A 19,432-nucleotide genomic window follows, 5' to 3' on the forward strand; every position below is an offset into this window, starting at 1 on the left:
ATTCCAAAACAAAAATAAGAAAAACAAGTGAAAATAATAGTGTTATTCAATGAAATAAAAATACGTAAATTGAAATGATCATATAAAAAATATAAACACGTCCCTGATTTATCATCTCTCTCTTTCTCATAAACAAAGCATGTAACAGGAAGAAAGATAACGACGGAGGTCTCAACGGCTGGACCATAAAAGGTGAGAGATATCAACGCATTATCGGGAACGATTGAATCATAAAATAAAATATAAACAAATTATTGATTTGACTTTTAAAAACATAATATTTATTTATAATAAAATGTTATTTTAATTTTTTTATATTTATACTGAATAAAAAAAATGTTAGTAGGTACTGGAAAAAATGTAGAGAAATTAAAAACAAAGCCTACTAATTCAATGAATAACCAATAACTGTTAATCCCTCGGGTCTACAAAATAACAAAAAAAACATGTTATCTTTTGACAATATTTCCGCTTGATAATCAATTTAAAATAGATTCACAAAATAAAAAATAGTTTTTAAAGCAGATGAAAAACTCTTTCAGATTTTAACATTACAAAGGACGAATTCAACCAAAGAAAAAATTGAAAAATAGTTCTTTCGAAAACATTATTTACCGCTTTGTAAAAATTAAAACATTACCACGCGCTTAGCTAGACAAACGCATTATAAAGGTATTGAAAACTAAAGGTGTTCTCTCTTTTTTAATCTGTTTATATATATACATGTATGACCATAATAGAAAAGGAGTTTTATGACGACTAGAGATTTCGTGACAGATAAGGCACTAAGTGATCCGTGCGGTTTTAAGTCGTTAGTTATAAGTTACAAGTTGCCCTTGATATTTCGCCATCTCCTTACATATTTCCAGGAGATTCGTACCCCTGGTGTGGCGATGGTGTCAATATCTTCAAACATTAAATTGCCACTGTAATAGGAAGCTCAATACAAAATAATAATAATAACATGGCATTTATATAGCGCAGTTTACTGTCATGTCACTTCAAGTGCGCTTAACTACTCGAATAACAAACTTAAAAAATGGTAATTCAGTATGAGTGGTTCTTAAAATTATTCCTAAAGTGTGCCTTACCCAATACAGATCTAATATTATAACACTAAATACACTGTTTATACAAAGTGATGACAAAACTTAGAATAACAATAACAGCAGGACAGGACAAAACAAGAATATTAAAACTAAAACATAATATAAAACAGGAGGCAATTTGTGCTCAGAAATGAGAATTTTCTGAGCAGACACTTTAAAAAAATCCTTTTTAAAAAATCACTTCAAAACCCTTAGAAATACATGCTGCTTTTATATCTAATAACATAGACTTATTTGAAAAAAATGTGAATTTCTATACCTAGGTACCTTGAATAAATTGATTGATGGACTAAAAGAGAAATTTAAAGAGAAAATTATCACTACTATTCACCGGAAATTAGCTGCGGAACTAGTTTAAGATTAATTAATGTACATTTACAAACCAAGATTTTTTTATTACGAATGTCAACTGTCATTTCTGCAGAGGATATCCTATCCTAGGAAGGAAGTAATAATTATTAATTTAATTATTTCTACATTTTGCATTATTCCTTTATTGATAGGTAGATATCCGATGATAAACTGACAACTAATTTTCTCATTATTAGATGTAATATAACTTCTTACTTTTTGAATAATCATATTTTTTAATATTCAACTCAATTCATCCAAGCACAAATACCGATATATTTTATGATTCTCTCCCTCTATTTAAGAAAAACTTTTTTAGCACACTGAATTCGCACACATAACACACACATTCACACACACTCACACGTAACACGTACACACACGTAACACGTACACACACAAACACTCACACACACACCTCTCTCCTTCCCTAACATGCTTACTAGCTTAACTTAAGTAATATGTATGGTATACCACATGTCAACTATTGTCTTCTATTTAATTATGTACTGTTTGTTTCTGCAATAACAAAAAAATGTATATTTATATATAAATATTTATTTTTTGTAAATAACGCACAAGAGATCCAGTATCTCGGAACCGGAGGGACTAAACTGTCCTATACATGTTGTAGGTGTTTTTAGGGTCATTTCATAAAAAAATACACTATCCTAAACATTCCTAAATTCTCCAGTCCTGTAAATTAATAATATAAACCCTACTTTTGCCACGAACCTTCGTAAAATAGCAAATTTAAAATCGATGTCCAGTGTCTTTACTATATATTTATCTGAAGTGACCTGCCAGCTAAGAATGTTTTTTTTATCTGTTTGTAAATAATACTATTGGTTAGAGCCTAGAAACTCATTTCAAATTGTAACAGCGCCCTTGAAGTGATTTTGCACAAAAAATGGCGCTAGTAAAAAATGGGTTTTTAGAGCGAATTTCATGATATATATTTCATTGATTGTGTCTCAAACTATATCCAAAACATTGTTTATCTCTCACTCTCAGCCATAACTCTCGAACGATGAGCTCTAGTGCCATGAAATTTTCCCGGCCTTTATTGAATAACATGTCTATTATGAGCCACAAAGTGAATATTAATTTTTCTGTCAAAGTATAACCCCAAATTGTCAGTTTTATACCGATTGATTGCTAAAAAAGACGAAAAGTGTGTCGTATACCTTGAGAAGATTCGGCCAGTAACTGCTACACACATTATGATAACTTACATGACCGACACGGGACGGGCTTCTTACAAATCTCGTTCAAATCAAAACTCAGCCCGGAAGCAATGTTACGTTAATGACTCACCTGCTGTCAAGAGTACGTAATTTACAAACCAATTAAAATGATTACACCGAAAACTAATAAAAAAAAAACAGGCGATCTCAAGGTTTTTCAAATATAATTTTGTAAAATGAATTATCAAGTCAACACAGAAAGGATGCATTACATACAAAGGACAAGCCAAATATTAATTACGAAATCATTGTTGTTTTTTTGATATAAACTTTGTAATAACTACTGTTTTAAATCACCATAAATAAAAGAAAATTTATGCATCAAATTGGAAATAACAACATTCCAAATTTCAACATCGCTTTGTATTTTAAATATGTTTTTCATTGTTTTTAGGAAGTTTAATTTAATATCTTTTTGCATTATTCGAAATAACGTACTTAGTAACCTACATTTACATTTTAAATACGTTAAGTCGATTTATTTCTGTATGAAGGATAAATGCTAGATAAATTGATTAAAATTTTTAATTTGCAGTCACTGAAATTATAAGCTCCTGATAAAATAATTGAATGAAAATTAGGAATAATAATATGCAACTCATTCAAGATTCTTCACTCATTTAAGATACTTCAGAAGTGCACCTTTTTCGAGGTTGGATATAAAGTTTGTGAGGCTAAAAGAGATGTTAGAAGTTTTATTTTTATAAGCCAACTACCTGAAGAAAGGCTATGGCATTCTCAATTTAGGCAACTTGTGAGACTGAAAAGAGTAGGGATGGCAGAGAGATGGGGTGAGGAAGGTTTGAACCTAGTTGTTCAGTCTGGTCGATTCTAAATCTTTTAGGATTAATTGATGGATTCTGCGCAAGTTGCGAAGACTGAGAAGTGCACATCAGGTGCTAAGCTCGATGAGCGTGCTTTCGTAGTATCAGAACCTAAAGCCTGGAGTAAACTCCCATATGCCAGAATTTAGAGTTAAACTGAAAATTCATCTTTTCAGTTATCATATTTATAGAGTCAGAAACCTTTCAGTTATCATATCTATACAGTCAGAAACCTTCCAGTTATCATATCTATAGTCAGAAACCTTTCAGTTATCATATCTATAGAGTCAGAAACTTTTCACCTTCACAGTCCGCGAATTGTAAATAACTAAATGTGTAAAAAAGGTTAATAATTATTGATAATTTAATTTTGAAACCTAAGTGAATGTTCATTTTTTATCGGAGTAACTTTTCTTTTAATAACCTTATTATTTGGTTATTCACATCAATGTAATATATCACTAGAGAAGAAGATAATACTAATAAACTTAAACGAAAAATGAAACAGAATAAAAAATATAAAGGTAACGTTCTCAACTGGGAATCGAACTCAGTATCTCTGTTTTAGCGGGATAACGCCTCTTACCACTCGACCATTGGGACCTAATTATTTTTTGTCATTCTCATATTATACTTAAAATATTTCGGTCCTAATGGCCGAGTGGTTAGAGGCATTGTCCCGGTAAGACAAAGATTCTGGGTTTGATTATGTTTTTCTTTTTAATGTTTCGATTATATCTATTAGTATTGTCTTTGTAAATATATTTTAACTTGTATAATTAGATAGAGCCGAGGAAGTTATATTTGTACGCTTACAAGATCAACCTTAAATTTATTTTTCACAAAAACGGCTCTATAAAAAAATATCCTATTACTTTTATAAATATAATCTCCGCAGCTTCAATAACAACATTGTGACATTATTTGACACAGATGACCATTTAAGTATTAAACCATGTGTTTTTATACTCTGTCCCCGCAATTCGCTAGTAGTTCCTAGCAGTGGCGGCTCGTACCTTTTGGTGTTCTAATATTACAAAAAATTATATTATTGATGTTTTTGTAGCTGAAAAAGAATTTTTTTTCGACAATTCTGTTTTTGTATGAAGATTTGCAGGAAATCCGTGCGGCGCACGGCTAAAGTGATATTGCCTGAAAATCTTCACACAAAAACGAATTAAACAAAAATATTGTTTTGGACTAAACAACATCAATATTGTCGAATTTTTTAAACTTAGCACTCTATCACACTCAAAATCACGAGCCGCCACTGTTTCCTAGGCAGTGTTGTTAGCAAGCGGCTTGCAATAATAAATGCCGGCAAGTTACAAGTAGCCTGGCTATGACATCATTAGTTCAGATGTAAGCTCTCAGTTCCCGGGGGTCGTAACCGCAAACCGGCAAACAGGAATTTATATTGACATTCGAATAAGAATTATTATTAATAATTTTTTACACACAAAACTAGTTTACTTTTCTAGAATTACCTCTGTGTGATTTTAGTCATTGAGTTAGGAATCATAAAGTCTTTTTCATGTGAATATATGTTCAAGAGTCTCAGTGGATCTATGGCATCTCTATTTTGACGCTGAAGAGATTGGGTAGGAGGAAAACATGGTGAAGAGACAAGTTGGGAAGTATCTGGCAAATCAAATCTGACGACCCTTCACACATTTCGAACAAAACGATTCTGCTTGGTGGACTTTGGAAGAGCCGTACTGTAATTATCTAACCGTCACTCAATAAACATCAGAATAATGTATCGGCATTATTAACGCCAAAAATATTCACCATTATTAAAAAATGTAGGCATAACATTATAACTTTAAACCACACATTAACCGCTCCTGATCCATCTACGTATATTTATTTTAAACAATATATTTAAATATTGTGACATTGATTTATTTAGCGCTGTTTGTGTGAAGTATTCAAAACACCTTCTGGAAAACCATTTGCTTTTAGTTCCCAGCAATCAATTTCTCTCAAGCTCATCGGGTCCACTAGAACTTTTTCCATAAAGGGTAGACTTGGCCATGACTCAAGCCCGATCCATGCTAATTGACTGTTATTATGATGGGTTGATGGGTCAAGGAACTTATTTCTTGGTTTCTTATTTGCCACGTTCCTACTTTAGAACCTTGCCGAAGGCATATGAGCATCCTTAGGACTCTATTTAGTCTTATATTATCTTGTATTACTAGGTTCATGAATAGGTACACAACAATCATTCACAGTAACTGGATCTTACACCTGTTCCCTAAGTGTTACATTACTACATGTTCATATTGTGAAATACTGTATTAAGTTCACTAAACGTTACTGCTTTCCAGTGCGATTAGGTTATTTCTTAGTTAGCTTGCCACTGTTCAGATAATAACCCAAGCAGCAGGTAATCTAGTGAAATGATACAGTAATGTTGTGCAACGTTATATAAGAAGTAATAAACTTAATAATAATCTAGATCACATAACACTATCAAATCTATATTATTTGAAGTTAGTCTCGTAAAACACTGTTGCAACAGGTCGAGTCAAGAATCCAAATACAAAAAATCCGATGTTATCGATGTTGTGTGTACATTTTAACATTACTAAAAACGAATTATTATTTTTTTATTTTCTATTGCCGAATGGTTTCGCTTGTTACAAGCATCTTAAAATTAATTGTTGTCGAAAAGTATATATGGAGTAATTTTTTTAATGCTGTTAATTAATTTATTTTACAGCATTAAACAGTTATAGAGAATTAAATAAATTAAAAATCATGGTTATAAAAAAAATTGTTTTAATTTCATCAATACGTCAAACAACAAAGTTACTGCTTTACAAAAATATAATATTATTAAAGTGTTTAGAATAATATTTCTAAATTGGCGGTAAGTTAATGTTTGAGGGTGTAAGACACCACATCTATTGTAGGCAGGTATGTTTGAAAAATATTATTTAAATATGGTGAGGTTTATCTTCCAATAAACAAGATAATTAATTGTGTTTGGCGGGTGAGAACTTCGTCTGTGAAATTAGTTTGCGTGGGAGAAAAACCATACTTCGCAAAGCCCTGTTTAGTTTGCGAGGCAATAAAAATACCTCCTCGGGTGTCATGAAGTTTGCAGCTATTGGCCAATAGCAGAAAAACTATTTAAATAAATCCAATTCCTGAGATGTGAATTCGGCTATTCTCCCTCAATTGCTTTTTCCCGAAGTGACATTCAACTAACTAACTAACTAACCATCACGCCGTTTCCCCGCAGGGGTAGGCAGAGAGGACGGACCGCCAAACAACTCGGTCTTGGCACACACTTCTTGCCTCATTCACATTCATACATCGTCTCATACATACTCTTCTATTATTCTGACTCTTGACATGACCCGACTCGAGTATCTGATTCACTTGATCGTGCCATGTCTTCCTCGGGCGTCCCTGACTTCTGCTACCATTCGCATTTGCGTCATATATCCTCCTTACACTCCTATCTTCGCTCATTCGCTCTACATGCCCAAACCATCTAAGCGTCCCTTTCTTAATCTTACTCATTACACTTACATCAGCCTTGCACTCTTTGCGGATCTCCACATTCCTCACACGATCAAACATGGTTTTACCACACATACGCCTCAGGGATCTCATTTCAACAGCATTCAATCTACTTTCATCCTTTCTTTGCCAGTTCCATGCCTCACTTCCATACATCAAAGTAGGTACCAGCATTCCGTTGTGGACTGCTAACTTCGCTTCTTTGGACAATTTTTTGTTAGCGCCAACGGCGTTCAGTCCTCCATTAACGGAATTACCTGCATTTACCCTTCTTTCATATCTCTGTCAGCCTTCCCATCTCTCGTAAACATACTTCCTAAATACACAAACTCATCCACCTGCTCCAAGTATTCCTCATTCACAGCTATATTGTACACTGTTTTCGTACTCTCTCTTTCAAACACCATTACTTTAGACTTACTTACATTCATCATTAACTCATTCTTCATTCATACTTCGTTCATCCTAGACACGAGAGACTGTAGATCTTCTATATTATTAGCAATCAGCACCGCATCATCAGCATACAACAGGCAACATACTTTCAAATTAATCAAATTCGCGCCCAATCCCACCTCTTTCGATAACCTCTCACCTCTTAATGTCGATAAGGTTCGCTATCCATCACATCGCCAACCCTTCGGTGGCGCAAAGAGGAGGACGGAACGTGATCAATGTGACATTCAAACGTTACAAAAAGTCCTGTGACTTTTTCTATCCAATAACAGCCGTTAAAATGGTTGACATAGTCACAGTGTGACACTATTGGTACTTAGCAAAAACAATTTTATATGTCAAACGCATGTCGTGTGAATGTGGAATTTTGAAGTGAAGATTTTGGCCAGTAATTTGTGTAGCGATGTCTTATTTTTACTCGATCATTTCTGTAGATTAGTTTGTTATCTTTCGGTTCCGGTTCAAGACGGTAGACGTGTTGGATACTAAATTTTAATTCCAGAGTTAGCATGATCGTTATTCCTACCTGTAGGAATAATCTAGGTTATGTTAGCTACCGGTCTGAAGAAAATTTAAAAATAAGTTTTGTTGGTGAGATGGTGACGTTTCTTTTGACAAATTGAATTCAAATCTGGAAGTTAACCACATAATAATTAAAATATACACCTCTGTTAAACCAAAGGGTTCAAACCGCAATTTTAGAAAAAATTATAAAACTTCGTGATTTTTTTACTAAACAAAAAGGTGAGGTGAAAATGTTCATAATACATTGTTCCAATAAAAGAGTGTAGTTTTAATTAAGTAATTAGAGGGAAAAAGTAAGGTGAGCCATTTTTAAACCTTTTTAATGATTGAGTTCAAAATTTTAATATTTCAAAAATCACATGGCACCTACTTAAAAATCTTGATTGATGATATCAGAGGAAAATTTGGTTGTGCTAGAAAATTACAAATATTATACTTTCTTGGACACGAAGTTCATTGTTCAATAAACTAATAAATTATTTATTTTTGAAAAATTAAGTAGGTACATCATTGAATATAATAATATTTTTGCTGGATGTAGGTTGTAAATATTTAATTTTGATGTATTGGCTTTAATAAAATGAAGGCCTCAGCACGGCCAAGCCACCCAGTGAGGCCTACATTACTGGAAAACATAAATTGTAACAAAATAATGTACCAAATAAAATAAAATAAAAATTTCCCGGTAGAGTACGGTGTAGATGGAAACTGTGCTAATGTGTATTTCAAGATCCTTGGCAGCCAAACACACTTGGCTAATGCCAGTGGCAGTGATGTAATAATAATAATAATAATAATGATTGGATATTTTTTGTACCACCCCAAGAGCACTTTACACAGTTTTCTTATAAGTTTCTTTGTATTATTATGCAAACAGATACTGTTTGTACAGAGCTACAGATCGATTCATTTGCTCGCTATTGCTTGAATGGCGAGAGATCAGTGAACCTTTGATATACCCACGCCTTGTATTATAATTTACAATATTAAACTGGGTGTAAATTATTATGCTGTCCTAGGAAAATGCAAAATCCAACGATGCGCAACAAATACTAAGTGGGCACCTATATATAACTAGTGGACCCCGTAACGCTTTGCTGTTGCTAATATCTTTCTCGGGCGTCTCCGACTTCTTCCACCATTCACCACCGTTTACCACAATGTTACAGTTAAAAAACTACATTACGTCGACTTTCATTCGATTCCGTATCTCATTCCTGTTCAGAGATATTGCGTTAAGTATTCCTTCTACCATGCAAGCCTCTCTCTAAACACTCCTGGCACTAATAAGAATAAAATTTTAATTTTCAGTGATATCGGTCGACTACTTTTCGAGTTTTGCGAGCACAAACATACACAGGGTGAATTTGTATATATTTGGATATCGTACATTTTGTAAGACCTTCTAGTACGTACTGCTTATTTTAGGTAACTAACTTACTATCTTTTTTTTATTTACTAAATTTATTCTAGTTATTTATAAATCTTAGTTTATAAATGAATAATTTATTATAACGTACGTACTATTACCTTTTATCTTGTTTATTGTGGCTCCTATAATTCTTCTTAAATATACCAATTGTTGCAGATTATTGCACTATAGCATACATTATTACTTTGATTATGATTTTAACATGTTTGCTACTTCTCTGTTGGGTCGGAGCATTGAGTCTTCTTCTGGTTGGAGGATTTTGATGGTTAACACTTACTTCTGCGCATTGGTAACAAATGGGTACCAGCCACCAATACGAGAGTAATCGCGCTGAAGCATCCAACTAGCTGTTGAGGCTAATTATTTAAGTTTGAAGGAGTGGCTCAGGAGTGCTTTCGTACCGTAAAGGTAGCGATAATAACAGGTCCTCAGTCGTGAAGTCATTCACCAGAACTATGACAATTAAAGACTTGTTCATTCACAACCGGTTGGTTACCATACAGTAATATTATACAACACGCGGCTGCAGCGCGATACATCCTCGCCTCCTTTCACTTATCGCCATCGACACTCGAGATGCAAATCCTCCCACAGCGCCGGTTGCGAACATTGGCGAACGAATTTACGCGATTCTTAAATGAAGCTTTTGAGGCATTATTTAGTTTACTTTTGGCGTCATGCGGTGCTTAAATATTTGGCTAAAGTTCAAGTTCTTACAACAAATTTGTATGAATACAAATGTGTGGAGGTAGACAAGTAATAGAAAAAACTTTAACCCTTGCAATACAATGTACATTCAGTCATTATGCACAATACAGTTCAACATGTATTTTACAAAATACTAGTCATAGGAATAATACGTATCTCCGAACGGTGCTGCCAACGTCTGTTATCTATGTGAGGATATTGTGCCAGCGCCTTATTAGCAGCAGACATATACCTGAACGGATGACAAACCTCGTGATGGTACTGTTGGTGGGCACGGTGGTCTCTCTCGCTGCAGCAGCTGGTCCAGTTTCTTCGCCACCTAGGATTCTTGCTGTAGAGTCTCCATCTTCTATCTTCATGTCACCTGTTCCTGTTCTTCATTTTACTTTACTTAACTTCACTTTATTTTGGTAATATTTGTATTTTTTGTAATACCTGCATCAACTGTAAAGCGCCCCTGAGGTTATAAATCACAAAAGCGGCGCTATAAAAATTGTCCAATATTATTATTATTATTATTAGTCCAAAATTTCCGGACATGGGATCCTGCGAATTACACTAATGAAAGGTCAGTAATCCCTGTCCACGCCAAGATGTAAAATAAAAATAAAGGCATATGCTAACGAGAAACCCAACCCTCAGACTCAATTAGGGCCAGGGCAGGGATGGTACGAAATGCTGGAGGTTTTTGTGTGGCACCCTTTACTAATAGGAAGAGATCAATACTCGATTGAAAGTATGTTAGAACAAACGTTTTCAAAAATAGCTTATTATGTTTATACCCATTGTTAGTCAATAATATTTGTTCTAAGTATTATGTACTAGTCAGGCAAAGAATGTTAATTTGAATGCCAAGGATATTGGTTGATCTCCTCTTACACCAAAATTCATTCATAAAAAGACCGCTCGGTTTAACACTGGTAAATCAGGTTTTTGCGAAGCCTGGCATTGCAAAACATGCCTTCATACACGCTTCATATCTTGCTGTGTCATAAATTATTAAGATAATATATAATTGAAGTCGCTCAGCCGGCTGGCGGAAAATTAACATTAAATTCGTTAGCTAGTACCGACTGTTGACCAAATTTTCAATATGCGTTCTTATGCAAAAATTTTGTTTTTTTAATGACATGGTTCTAAATATCTATTTGAATTGAACAATTTTTATTACAGGTAGGACAGTTCGTTTGAGGGTTTTACGAGACGAATGTTTTGGATTACCATTTCATGGGTACATGGAGAAAAATGATCCTGTTAAAAAACTGATATTAGTCATTCAGAATATATAGAGAATAATAATATATCAGTTTGGCAATATCAATATTTTTATGAACACGTGTTCCCCCGTCCTCATAAACCATTCGCTTTTAACTGAAACTTTTGTCACTTTTTTAACAGGGAAACGATTAATTTGACAAGATTGTTAATAAATTAACAGTATTTTAGCCCAGTAAGTTTTCTTCGTTTAAGCAAAAGCACTGAAAGCAAAAAATGATAATGTATATTTTACCTTTCTTAGTTAAAGATTCCCCCTGCCATCTTGGGAAGTGTCCTTCAGAAACATGGCGTCCTGGAAACATAACGTGATGGTATATATGTGTGCATGCTTGATTCTTGATTTGTCCCGATGACCGTTGGCCAGTAAAAGCAACCTCCATCGCAACAATGAAAATTATGACGGTATGCAAAGACGATTATGTGATACTGCGGGTTTGGTTTCGCACATAAAATTTTTTAGTACCGACACTGAATGATATCTTATCCAGAAAGATTCCGGCTGGATACATTATGTGTGTCGGCAATAATACGTGCTAGTTTTCCAGGTGAATCATTGCAAAAAACAAAGCTAAAAGATGAACCTATTCACATGGCATATAATAACATAGATGTTTAAAATAAATGGCGCTAGGAGCTTGTAGTTTTTTTTGGAACCAAATGGATCATTTAAATACAATTATGTAATATCTTTCGGTCTTACTTATAAAGATTCATATATATAATTCATATATTATACGTAACTGCAGCGCTGGTATAGCTACACGGTAAAGAGGCTGGCACCAGTTTTCACTAATACTGTAATATTACGGCCGGTATACGCAGATTATGAGTAACGTTTTCTAGTAACCTGTTCTTATCCCTCCGTATTATCTATTATGAGTAAGACGAATATAATACATTTAAAATATAATCTTGTGTGTTTGTGAGTGATGTGTGTTTAAATTGGTTTTGTGTGTTACGTGTGGGTTTTATTTTATGTTATAACATATTGGTAATGTTGTCTTTTTTGTTCTTTAATCCATTTTCTAATTTTGTGTGTGAATTTATTTTTATTTTCCTCAATTTTAATTTCAAGTTTTACACTGTTGAATGCTTTTATAGCATGGTATTGGTAGTGTCTTTGTCCAAAGCTTGAAATTACTGTCGGAGTTTTTATGTTTTCTTTTTACGCTTGTCTAACTGGTCTGTGAGTGATATTTTGTGTAGGTTGAAATTTTTTTTTGTCAAAAATGTAGTTTAGTAGTGTTTTAACCTATAAATGGCGTATATCTAGTACGTCACAGCTGTTGAATATTTGGTCTGTATCGGTCAGTCTATGTTTTTTTAGTATTATCTTTAAGATCGTTTTCTTTGCGGTTTCTATGTAATTGATAGCCGAGTTTGTACTCCTCCCCAAGCAATAATTCCATATTCTATAATTGATTGGCAAAGTGCAAAATATATTGTTTTCAACTGTTTTATTTTATATATGTTTCTTATGTTTAGGAAAATGTGTATTGTTTTCTGAAGTTTATTTGTGATTTGTTTGATGTGAGGTATCCATCTAAGGTTATGGTCAATTACAGTTCCTAGATACTTTATTTGTTCTGTTAATACATGTATATTTTTTTTTCAAATCTCAAATCTTATATTTCGGTTGAAGAGATCGTCTGTGATACCAGAACTTCACTCGTACCTTTTTAAGTTAATAATTAATAGTATTTTTCTACGATATTAAAAAGAAGCGCTTGATTGTGAAAAGTGCGTAAAGAACAGCTAAGCTCATTAAAGTACGATCCGCTAAAAAAAATCGCGTTTCAATCAATTCAATGTTTTTCCATTATGAGCTCATGCTAATGTTACATGAATATGGGATATGGGAACCAATTCTTCAAGCTAACGCAATAAATTCAGCAACATGTTTCATCCTATAAGGACAGTTCCCACAGTTTGATGGGACATTCTCAGCGATCGATGGATCAATAAGATTTATATAGAAGGCTGTATTGGCAGAACAGGGTGGCGGAAAATCAGCAGAAATAAATAATATCATTTGGTATACAAATGTATATTATATTTACATATTTTCATAATATAATTTTATAAATTAACAATTCCACAGTTCTCTGTTCAGAACGATTATTTAGTTTAAATATGACAAATAGAAACATATCCAATTATAAAATCGATTATAGCACCCCTTTCAATACTTACTTTAAAATTCCAATTTTAAACGGGCCGATTTTGACCCCATTAACTACCACCTAGTAAATATCGATTGGTATGTTCGTAAGATGGAGTCTCTAGATAAAATGTATTTTAAATTTTCCAACATAATTGAGATGCAAGTGATTTTTAATACGCCACGAAAAAATACCGACCAGTTTGGTTTAAATCTGAATTAAAAAAAAATCACAACAAATTTTATGTCGCCAAACGGCTAAAAATTAAACTCATTTCACTAATGCAAAAAAAAAAGAAAACAATTTTCTGAACATTGCTATAAAATGTACTTAAAATAAATCTCAAACAGCGCTCTAGAGACGAAAAAATCTTTGGAATTTTATTAATAAAATGAACATCAAAACCAACACAGACTATCTCAAACTATGCATCTGGGCATTGGAAAATCTGGTAACACACAGAGACAAAGACAAAGCAAACGTATTTATTTACAACTTTTTCAAAAGATTTTACGACTTCATGACAGGATTCTAATATATGCGGATATTGATAATGCGGACTATTTACAAAGTACACTATATTCACCCCACGAAGGACTTATTTAACGACTTCAAAGTACTCAACATAAAATCCTTATACGTCAAAAACATATCCTCCTACTATAAATTCAAACATACGAAAAAAAATATTTTTGAATCGACCCATAATACAAGATATTCCAATAAATCGAATTATACTATTCCCCCAATAAAAACCTCAATGGCACAAAGACAATTTAACTTTCTTGCTCCAAAAATATTCAATAATTTAACGTTAGAAATAAAATCAATAGCCAAATACGACAGTTTCAGGAAAGCGCTCGGGGATTTTTTGATGTGTGATTGTTATAGTGTTAGTAGCCTATTCCAAGTACTCAGATAGAGGTGTATATATTGTTTATATGCGTGAGGATGCGTCATATGGGTGTATGTATACATGTGCTGTTATATGTATATAGGTATGTCTGCTGCTATATACACATGTGTGCTTGCATGCACACATATTAAAAATTATATATATAATTATGTATATTTTTACAATCTAATGCTAATTTACTTCTTTCTCCTTTCTAATTTCTATCTTCTACTTATTATTACAATTTTTCCAAAATTTTAGCTTCATCTATAGTTACTAATTTCATATGTTTACACTAGATTTCATATTTCATACAAATTAATTACACTCAATTGGTCACCATGAAACAGGCAGCCGCCTAGTATGGTGATTCATTATATCTACTCTATGTAAATTTCATAATAATGTAACATGTATTAAATAAATAAAAAAATAAAATATAAATTTGAAAAAAATAATCAATCTATATATACCAACTTACGGTAAATTTAACGTGTATTTGCAGTATAGTTTCGGGGAGACACCACCATTCAGAATAGAATCCTTGATTGAAATGACTTTAGATAGGTTTAGTAACGAAATCTGAACAAATAATAATATTTCCCGTAACTCCTCTTCGTCTTCCACCCTTCCAACTCTTTCAGCCTTACAGCATTAGATAAAAGTTGGAACTCCTCTGTGATACCTATCGCAAAAATGAAAATAAATTTTGAAAACCATTTTTTTTTTAGAAGAAATATTTTACCGTGGAGGGAACTGAGAGACTTTTTATCCACCCATTAGAGGTGAGTTTACCTGGCTAAACCTGACGTGTAAACAGCAATGTATCGATGTAGTAAGGTACATAGCTGTACCTGTGGGTACGCATCGCGTATCGAAGGATCCCGGCGCGGCTCAGGTCTACCTACGCTCAAACATGTTAATGCTACCCGGACCCAGTACCTCCGCGGACTCGCATACAGCGTGCACTCTCCTAGATCGGCCATGTACAGCTTGACACTGATAACTTTGCAGTCAGAAGATTCGCCACTATAGATTAATAATTACTCACCATCACTGTTAAAAAAATCTTTAAAAACAATAATCTGTTCACATGGTTAGTCATTCTTTCACAATCTTGACAACATAGATTAAACTGGCAGGAGCTCATCCTGATATTGGAATAGCATAGAATTTATAGGTCTAAAGTTTATTAATGAATCAAACCACTGAGATTAATGATTCGTTCATTTCTTTTCATTGCGTTTACACCGTAAAAACATAAACAAAAATAAGGTTAAAATGAAATTCAATAAAATATTTTGATATTCGAATAACACGCAAACATGGAGTCTTCAGTTCCTATTAAGGTCAACTGCACATACATAATTTATCATTGTCAAGCTGCTGAACATGCTCATAGAAAGAATGCTCTAGCTCTAGAATCTTATATATCATACACGCAATCATGCAATCTCTTATACATCGTGCATTCTCCTGTACATCATGCACTCTCCTGTAGGGTGACTTGGTCAACAGTGGATCACTTTTTTTTGGAGGCATATAACTTCAACATCAGATGAGGCATTGTAATGAAAACTTTCACAATGGTTCATTATTTATCATTCTTGTAAATTGTAATAGTTTAAACTCCGCCATTAAATGGGAAGGAAAGTAATATGTACTTATTTGCGATGAGGAAAAATGATCCACTGTGGAACTTGGTGGTACACAGTGGATCAACCTATATTTAACAGTGGATCAAGGATGGGATTTCTTTTAAATAAAAAATTAATACTAGAAATAAATCAGTTGTTATTATTGAAAGAGAAGAACAAACAAAATAGCCCATGGCTAGATAAAAAATAACTGGATTTAAAAAGAAAAAAGAGAACGAAAACAATAATCTAAAGAAGCAAAATAATTTTTTAAAACTCTTGAAATAATTTTTGAGAATTTCTTCTTGTTCCTTAGAGAACACCATATTCACTTCATAGTTAGGAACAAATCGCATATTTACTACATTGGGCGAATTATTTTGTTTTTTTTTTATACCGCTGTAACGTAGTAAAGGCAATTTTTGTATGCTTTGCCGCTCCACGGATGCTTGAGCCTTCTGAAATTAGCTTTAATGCCTCTTCTATTTCCGCCTGTGTATGTTTGCCTATTTTTCTTTCTTTCGTCCCTTTTCGAGGCATCCTATAAAACAAAAAAAAACAAACAATCAAGACAAATCAGGCATCAGTAGTACACAGTGGATCATGATCCACCGTGTAAGGTGATCCACTGATCCACTGTAGAACAAAACTCCATTTTTAACTAAACATATTATTCTGACTTTACCCTTTTTAATAAGACATATTTCTGGATGTTAAAACATGTTGTAATAACTACTGATAACAACTAAAATATGCAAAAATGTATCACGGAAAAAATAATGAAATGGTACGCAAAAATATACTTACGTGATTTTTTTTCTCCTACCACAAAAACACTAAATACAGCACCACACGTCTATTCACCTGCGGAGCCGGACAAGTACCGACTTATTTAGTGGCATGAAGAAACACCTACCTAAGAGCCGAACACACATGCAAACACACTAAGAACTTTCGAGATATTGGAGTGATCCACTGTACCATACCAATCCACTGTAGACCAGGTCACCCTACATCATGCACTCTCGTGTATGCGCTCTCTTGTACACCATACATTCTCCTGTTCCCACGGTGAAAACTTTGAAAATTTTGAAAATCTCTTCAAATTATTCATAATCCTGTTAAAAACGGGACTGCAGGCATTTGACTAATGATTTCTTAATAAACATGCAGTAAAACACAAATAAGTTATAGCGTCGTCGAAACACGTTTTCATAAAAAAATAATATTTTCGCATTTGGTCATTATATAATAGCATAATAAACGCAGCTGAATGAACACGTGTTCCAATAAATCATAAAAGTACTAATAGTTTATTAGGATATGGCCTGCTATCACCTTTTCAACAGGATTTTAATAAATCATCAATACTCATTTTTCTCCGTGCATCATTCACTCTCCTGTACATCGTGCATTCTCCTGTTCATTATGCACATCGCTGTACATCATTCACTATCCTCTACGTCATGCACTCTCCTGTACATCATGAACCTTTCTAAACATCATGCACTCTGCTGTACACCATGAACTCTCCTATACATCATGCACTCTCCTGGTTTCCGATACCTACAGAAAAGGCGCTCTCCCTTACGTTATACACTCTCCTAGTTCGCTATACCCATTCATTACGCATGCTCACATCTGCCATACTAAAATATCTCCTCGCAAAACATGCCCTCTGTATCCCGACGCTTACACTCGTACATGATGCGCTCTCCTATTAGCACGTTACGAGGATTTAAAAAAACTTCAGCCCATAAATAACGAGAAATAAAGACTTTTAATTTAGTACATTCGGTTTGTTGTACATTCGCATGAAGTACATTCGCGTTATTGCATAGGATTCTGTGCGATTTGCGACGCTCTCACGTTTCCCAATCGAAATAAATAACTCTCAGTGGATGGGTGCGAAGATCTTTAAAACCTACTTTGCTGTTTTTTAAAAATATGACTTTGCGGGATGATTTTTAAAGGGTGGGATCGCAGATTCACACATGTTCGTATTTTTACCCTTTTTAAAGTAAAACCCAATATTTTTTCAATTATTAACACAGGATGCGAGGCCATATTTACTCGTTAATTCGGGAGTATAACAATATTTTTCATAGAGCATTAATCTGTGAAACTTCGTTAAAAAATAACTTCTTAGGTACTATTTTAACACCATTTCTATAGGATAATAGTATTTGGTTATTTTTATAAGCAATAATTATTATCCTGAAACACTAATCCACATTGAAAAATCTCCTGATAAAAGATACATGACGCCAACGGGACATGAACCCGTGTCCTTTCGATTTCCGGTCGACAGCTCTGACCACTGAGCTATGGCGGCTTATCTCTTATACGCGAAATAATTCAATATATACTAGTGTTTCATTCAACAATTACTGCTTATTACATTTTTTCACCTGAAAACAACCAACTTTATTTTATATGAGAAAGGCATTGTAAGTGCTAACTCTCTCACTAGATGGCGTCGAGACAAATTGTCTACATTTTTTGGTGAAGATACTTGAACTTGTCAAATATTAATTATTATTTTTTTGGTAAACTAAAGTTTTGAGACAAGATTTTTATGTTATTTTTCCCTTTGTGCTATGCATAAAAATCTTGTCTCAAAACATTAGTTTACCAAAAAAATAATAATTAATAGTATTTGGCACATTTACAGGTATTTTACAGCGATAATCAGGTTTATTGATTTAAATATGTATCGATCATTCATGAATTTATTGACTTGCAATATTTCACACCTTATCTGTTGGCAGTCGTGATAAGAGAGAGATATAAATCAAAAACAGTTGTCGTACATCGACTCCGTGCTGGAGGGGTAAGGCTCTAGACTAGCAAGCTGGAGGTCGCGGGTTCAAATCCCGGCGTTAATTTGTGTTTTACACAATTTAATCATTTAAAAATATTATATAATTCCAGAGTGGAAGACACTTCCATTATCACCCTGGTGTAAGACCACCATTCAGAATTGAAACATTGCTTGGAATGGCTTTAGCCATGTTTGGCCAGGTATTTCCCCACCTTTATTTTCAAAATCTATTTTTCCACTACCTTGAGCCTCACACCTTACCCCGATTGGGGATGCATAGTCTCACTGGCTCCAAACGGTTGGGAGCAGTTGGGATTCTTGTGCGGTTTCACATTAAAAAAAGCATAGACGAAAAACAACCTAATTATATTTATACACAGTGTAATAATATATGTATCGTATAATACTTTAAACAATGGCAGCTGTTAAATATTGGGCGTCAAACTG

The 19,432-nt window shown here is 33.7% G+C and overlaps 1 protein-coding gene across 2 annotated transcripts in view; it reads right to left on the reverse strand.

The window, feature by feature from the left end:
* Window positions 1–19,432, reverse strand: part of Egfr (epidermal growth factor receptor) — a 261,795-nt gene that overhangs the window by 189,329 nt on the left and 53,034 nt on the right. Inside the window, exon 1 of one of the 2 annotated variants that reach the window (XM_089649860.1) lies at window positions 11,700–11,755. The exons of the other annotated variant lie outside the window; for it this stretch is intronic. The gene's annotated coding sequence lies outside the window, so the exon portion shown is untranslated. Of the gene's footprint in view, window positions 1–11,699; window positions 11,756–19,432 lie in introns of those variants that run through there. 2 annotated transcript variants of the gene reach the window in all.

The sequence above is a fragment of the Hesperophylax consimilis genome, chromosome 31, assembly GCF_061612785.1.
Source record: "Hesperophylax consimilis isolate HC1 chromosome 31, BYU_Hcon_1.0, whole genome shotgun sequence".
Taxonomy (NCBI): domain Eukaryota; kingdom Metazoa; phylum Arthropoda; class Insecta; order Trichoptera; family Limnephilidae; genus Hesperophylax; species Hesperophylax consimilis.